A 7486-nucleotide genomic window follows, 5' to 3' on the forward strand; every position below is an offset into this window, starting at 1 on the left:
CGCCACAAGTATGCAATATTACTGAAGCACCTGAAAGTACCGCGAGCGCACAATATAGCGCTAGCCTATGCCACCTCTACGACCCCATACACCGCGGCTCTAGCAGCGCTGGACCAGAGATATGGACGTATATGGGATTACGTAATCCAAGAGATAAGGCATATTGACCGCCTACCCCCAGCAACAGACAATCGCTCATTAGACGACCTGTCTATAAAAGTGCAGTCCCTGGTAGGGATGCTGGGAGCGCAACGGGAAAAGGGTATGCACGAGCTATACGCCAACTCTAACGTCGAGAGGATTTTAGAGAAGCTGCCACCCGCCAGACAAGAGCGCTTCAGGCGGCAGAGAGACCACCGTGATCCTAACGGTCCCGAACCATCCCTCCTCGATCTAGCCGACTTCCTGGCGAGAGAAGTCAGCAGCCTACGACTGGATACGTTCGGGCGGAGCACACCAAGCTCCAGAGAGGGACCCAGGAGAATAAACGATGGAAGAAGATCGGTGACTGTCATGCACCAATCAGAATCAGTACCGAGCAGTAAGAACCACAGTACCCCCTCGAGAAAAGAGAAGTGGAAGATGGTGTGCCCGTACTGCGAGAAGGAACACTGGCTGTCACAATGTGACCTGTTCACAAAGATGAATGCAGAAGAAGTGAGTCAATGGATAAAGTCCAACAGGCGCTGTTACCGATGTGCGCGCAATCACATGGCAGCCGAGTGCCGCCTAAAGAAGAGGTGCAGTCGGTGTGACGGAGCACACCTAGATGTCCTACACGACAGTAACAGAAGAAAGCCTGCACCTGCACCATCGAGCAGCACCAAGGCAAGTGTCATGTACATTGACCCCGCCAGCAGCAGCGGCGCCCAAGTGCTCTTAAAGGTAGTCCGTGTAACATTGAGCTACCAAGATAAAGTCATGGACACTTACGCCGTCCTTGATGACGGGTCAGAGAAGACCCTTCTGCTCGCGTCCGCTGCGGCCCAGCTGGGACTGCGGGGGAGCGAGAACCAAATGACGATTCGGACAATAAGAAGAGATTTAAAGACGATAAAGGGCGAGAATGTCTCCTTCACTATCGCAGCAAGCGGGCAGCCAGAGCGACGGTATAGGATTACAAATGCTTTCACCAGCCAAGAAATAGGACTATCACAGTACACCTACCCCATCGCCAAGCTGATGGATAAATATGTGCACCTGCGTCAACTACCTATCCCGCTCATAGACGGCGCCACCCCGACCCTGCTGATAGGCTCCGACCATGCAGACCTCATAGTCCCGATAGACCGGGTCCATACAGGACCCCGAGGCTGTCCTGCAGCAGTCGAGACCCGCCTAGGATGGACACTACAAGGCCCCCTCGCTAAATCTCTCAACCGAACAGCAGCCACTAGCTGCCTCCACTCCAGAGTGACAGAAGAAGACACCACTCTCCTGCAGCATGTCAAGAGGCTATGGACACTAGAGACAATGCCCTTTAAGAACGAAAAGAAAGACATTCGTTCTAAAGAAGACATTTACGCCATAAACCTCCTCGAGCAAGGGACAAAGAGAGTCACAGTCGGCGGAGTGATGAGATACGCAACTCCACTCCTGAGGCGAGAGGGAATGCCCACCTTTCACGCAAAGAAAGACGCTACGGAGCGGTATCTATTGAACACAGAGCGGCGCCTAGCCAAAGACCCCGCTCAAGAGAGTGTGTACCGCGCTGAGATTGAGAAGCTAATCACAGCGGGACACGTAACGAAGATTGACTGGCGACGCCGTGCGCTGCTCCGCGCCTCTCTGATCAAAGGCGGCTTTGATCTCAGGCAGTGGGCCAGCAGCGACCCGCACGTATTGCGCAGCCTCCCCCCCGCGGACAAGGCTGCCAGCAGCGAGACCTGGATGGCGACCATCCCAGGAGAAGCCCAAGAAATGACACTAGGATTAGTCTGGCGCTTCAAAACAGACTCGCTCCACTATAGACACAAACCCCTGACCACGGAGCAGGGAAGGTCGACGGCGATACCGACCACCAGACGGAGTGTGTACAGAACACTCGCCAGACAATATGACCCGTTGGGATGTATTCTACCTTACACCACCAGGGCAAAGATGATTGTACGAGCACTATGGGACAAGGACCAGGGCTGGGACGACCCAATACCCGCACACCTTGCCTCCACATGGAGAGAGTGGGAGACGGAGCTCCGCTCACTCCCAGGCGTCAATATACGCCGCAGCTACTTCCCACCCACAGTGAGGCCAGAGACATGCAAGATGGATCTACACGTCTTCAGCGACGCCTCCGAAGTAGCCTATGGATCAGTGGCCTACTTGCGTGCCCAAGAGAAGGGAGGAGAGATACACACTGCTTTCATCCTGGCTCGCTCAAGAATAGCCCCACGAAAGCAACAATCTATCCCGCGTCTAGAGCTCTGCGCAGCCCTAGCAGGAGCGCATCTAGCCACGTTAATCCAACGTGAACTCACCATTCCGGTGCACAGAACAATCTTGTGGTCAGATTCCACGACAGTACTCACATGGATCAAGTCTGATTCATGCAGATACAAGGTCTTCGTGGGAGTCAGAGTCACCGAGATTCAAGAGTTAACAGAAGCAGCGAGCTGGCGGTATGTGGACACCAAACACAACCCAGCTGACGTCATCACCCGGGGAATGTCCCTAGATGACCTCACCCGTCGCAACATCTACAGTGACGGACCCGAGTTCCTCAAGCTCCCGGAAGAAGAGTGGCCTACGCCCACCCCACGGGAAGCGAGTAAAGAGGAGGCTGAGAACAAGAAACCTATGTTCTGTGGACTGAGCACAGTCGCCTCCACAGACCCCAACATAGATGATTGCATTACCCTACAGAGTGCGCAGCTAAAGACATTCCTGTGGCACCACCCAGAGATTCAGTCCACTGCCGACATTTCAGCAGCTGACTACGAAGAAGCAGAACTTCTTCTACTACAACGAGCCCAGAGAGACTCGTTCCCCGATGAGCTAGACTGTCTACAGGGAGGAAAGCCCGTCCCATCAGACAGCAGATTGCTCCACCTGGCACCCGAGAGCGACGCCCATAATCTCATCAGAGTGGGTGGTCGTCTGCGGAGAGCCCCCGATCTACCGGATGACGTTAAGTACCCGATAGTCTTGAACAGCCGACACAAGGTCACAGAGCTGATCATAAAGAAATACGACGAGGATGTACACCACGCAGGAGCAGAGAGAGTCTTCGCGGAGTTCAGACGTCGCTATTGGATACTTCAAGGAAGAGAAGCAGTGCGACGCTTCCAGCGAACCTGTCTAGACTGCCGAAAGTGGCGCGCGCAGCCCAGCATACCCCGGATGGCTGACCTACCTCCCTGTCGCCTCCGACTCGGCGACAAGCCATTCCACTCCACAGGCATGGACTGTTTTGGCCCGTTGTACATAAAGAAAGGAAGAGGAACCGAGAAGCGGTGGGGTATTGTATTCAAATGCATGACCACCAGAGCGATACATATCGAACTCCTTCCGACCATGAGCACAGACTCATTCCTTATGGCCTTCCGAAGATTCACATCACGGAAAGGAAAACCGTCTACATTGTTGTCTGATCACGGGACAAACTTCAAAGGCGGAGAAAGAGAGCTGAGAGAGAGCTTCCAAGCTATGGGCCCAGAACTTAAGACCCACCTCGCTCCATCCCAGATTGACTTCCAGTTTAATCCCCCGAACGCACCCCACTTCGGTGGAACCTGGGAACGAGAAGTACGTTCAATAAAGACAGCCCTGTACGCCGTGCTTGGGGCCCAGACCGTGGCGGAAGAAGTCCTAATGACAGTCCTCACGGAGATCGAGGGAGTATTGAACTCAAAGCCCCTCGGTTACGTCTCAAGTGATGTAGCAGATGTCGACCCAGTCACCCCCAACACACTCTTGATGGTGCGGCTGGACCCCGCGCTACCCCAGACAATGTACAGGCCTGAAGAAGCGAACGGCCGAAGAATGTGGAGGTACAGTCAAGTACTGGCTGACAAGTTTTGGAATAGCTTTCTACTCCACTACCTACCGTCTCTACAGACCCGCCAGAAGTGGGTAAAAGAGAGAGACAATTTGACAGAAGGAACAGTCGTCATGATTATCGACCAGTCATTACCCAGAGCTATGTGGCCGGCTGGCCGCGTAAGCAAAGTGATCACCGGTGCCGATGGCAAGGTCCGAGCAGCTGAAGTGCTCGTCCAAGGGCGAACTTACACACGACCCGTGGCGAGGCTAATAGAACTGCCCAGACTCCCAGACACTATCGATGACGACCATGACCCCACGACTTTGTGAGTTGACTGACCCTTACAGCGGACCTTGAGTGGTAGACAGTGCGGTTAATCTGTCTCTGCTTAGCTAATTAGGTGGGACTAATTAGGGGGCGGCTGTTGTGAAGGATCAGATTAAACCGAATATATATATTTATTTATGGATATATATTTAATAGTATTTGTATATCGTTTGATATCCCTTGTATATTCCTTGTACATATACACTGAATATCCCTTTAGTCTACTAACAGCCCATAATAGTTTCATTCTCTCATTGGACAAGAACTTGGCGCCAGCAGCCAAGCCCCTTGGTTCAAGTTCAATCGTGCCGACGAACATGTCGTTACTAGCCCCGGTTCCGCGTAGGAATACGTCTGCCGAAATACGAATGGTACTATTTGTTCACAGCGCATATATATATGGCGCAAGTAAAGTAGAACTTTCTTTTAGTCCTTTAGCCCTTAGTTCTTTACCCTCCAACCTAGTGGCAAGACGTTAAGCCTCACCCACGATACACGTGTGGTGCAGTATGGTCAATTTGGCCTCAGAATGGCATTGAGACATCGTGCGGATTAATAGTTGAATTGTCATAGTTTGGCACTATACCGTCGAGTGGGACGTATTTCTATTAAGTTAATAATAGTCTATTATGTATGGTGCATCGTTCGGTTAGAGTTATAAAGTGAGCAGTACCCCCATCGTTCCTGGCGTTATCTAGAGTCTTAACCAGGCTGGGCAGACCACGTGTGGTGCCTTCATCCGAGGAGTTCTGGGCCAGGACGAGTGGACCTGCACATTGGATTACCTTACCCGGACGACGGCGAGCCCTACACGGCTTGGATTATCTACTTGCTTTGGGTGCTTTGATTTATGCCATGGATAACAGCCAACACTAGTGAGTGTTGGAACTACCCCCCGAGAGGAGTCCAGGTGAGACGGCGCTCTACCCCGAGTGAGGTCACCTCACGTCTCTTCGTTGTGGACCGGCAGCTACCGTCTACAAGAGGGCCCAGCTGTATTCATCTGTGGACCGAGGTTCTGTGGGCACCGTGTTCAGCACTCTGAATTCTCCCAAGAAATCGTTGGCCAGATGGGATATCGCCGGCGGCTCTCCTAACCCCCCCCCCCTCTACTGACTTACAACCAGCGGGACCCCCTTTTAGTATATCCAGCTATAATCATTTAAGTACCATCGCTATAGTTCCCTAAAGAACCAGGTTGCATACTTGCTCCCTGCGTAACCAGAGATTGGACATTCAATGTTGATTTGCCTACGAATACTCATTTGCCTTACAAGTGCATTCAAATCATAAATGTCATTAAGTGAACGTTGTATATACCCTTTGCTATATAAAATATTCGATTTATACATTTGTGTGGACTTCGTTTCATGGTGGGAAAGTGTTCATCATATCTATATCATGTACTGTGTGGCCAGTAGTTAAAGTACATAATCGGTAGTGGTTTAATGATACCATACTTATCAATACAGTCAGGGAATTGTACCCCTCAGTTACAATAACAGTCAATAATGACCATAGAAATTATTTAAAAAAAAACTTAAACAACTTATTATTAGTATTATACTCTTGTGCTCTTTTGTCCTTTTAATCGCAGTCGCTCCCAAAAACCCATGGACTGTTTTGAACATTTAACTTGTTTTAATCTTTTTTTTTTGGGGAGAAAACCTTTTTCTCCCATTTTCTATTTTTCTCCCATCCCAATTTCCGTATCGTCCAATTCAACCCTCCCCTGTCTTTGAATGCTGTTTCATGCCTCCCACAAGCCGGCTGCAATGTGGACTAAGTCATACATAGCACGAGTCCCCTCCGATACTCGAGGTAACAGCAGTCGCATCTTTCCACCTGCACGGCTCGATCTTTCAGTGTCGGGGGTCTGGGCTTTGGAGGGGCCCCGCCCCTGTCGCTTCCTGATTCTACTGCGCAGGCGCACCAACCGACCTGTAGGAGTCGCTGTCCACAACGCCTGTTACGAAGGATCAGATTAAACCGAATATATATATTTATTTATGGATATATATTGAATAGTATTTGTATGTCGTTTGATATCCCTTGTATATTCCTTGTACATATACACGGAATGTCCCTTTAGTCCAGCCCATAATATTTCGTTCTCCTATTGGGCAGCGCCCACCAGGCGCCAGTGACTTACCCCCTAGAGCCGACTTGAAAGCTACCGACAGGACTTGTCTCAACATGCCCGCTTCTGCCCAGGGCTACGAGACAGTGAGCAGGCTGGCACTCGTTTATCCCCCGTACATATAAATATGGCGCGGCGAATACAGAACTTTCTTTTCAGTTCGCCTTTCAGTTCGAGTTGGAGTTCAGTCTTGCTCAGTTACCAAGTAAAGCCTCACCCACTACGCAACGTGCGGTAGAGTAGGGCTCGTATTGCCTCAAATAGAGTCGTGTTATCCTACTACGTTTGTTCAACGTATCGTTCGCTATTTACTAGTAAGCCTTCATTACGAGTCAAAGACCACGTGAAGTGAGTAATTGTGTGTCTACATAGAGCACTTATTGCCGCGTGCTAATAGGATAGTAACGTCAAGTTCAACCGTGGACCACCGCGCACCGGAGGATCTCCCCGGCGACAGCAGAGCCTTTCCGGCAGGATTATTATTCTTCATTGCTTTGACTGTGGCTGCTGGAGCAGAGAACCGTCTACCCCGCTGCTGTGTGGGATCTAACGTGAGGACATCACTCAAGCCCGTCTCAAGGAGAGACTCCACGGCTTCATCTGTGCGGCGCGCACACTGGGACCAGCTGCCTTTTCATCCGCTGCTGCAGGGAGTAATATACCGTCTCCAGGTGCCTTGCTGAAGCCCTGTGGAACCATTGACTTTTCATAGAGCATTGCCTCCCCCTGCTGGCTTACAACCGGTAGTAACCTCCCTACCATTATTCCCTAGATAATTCCTAATATTCAGTATTGACTTGCCTACGCACATTCTTTGCCTTATAAGCGTCATCAAAGAGAAGTCGCCTATTCTCAGTCCTTGCCCCACAATGGTGGAATGAACTACCCACCCCAGTTAGGACAGCCGAAACACGTCCAATCTTTCGCCGTCGACTAAAGACTCACTTCTTCAACCATTATCTGAATTAAAAAAAAAAAAAAAAAAATCTAACCCTAACTAACCATACTGTCATGCACTTGTCCTAATAAACTAACCT

Source organism: Notolepis coatsorum (assembly GCF_963971535.1).
Source record: "Notolepis coatsorum genome assembly, chromosome: 2".
Classification (NCBI taxonomy): Eukaryota; Metazoa; Chordata; class Actinopteri; order Aulopiformes; family Paralepididae; genus Notolepis; species Notolepis coatsorum.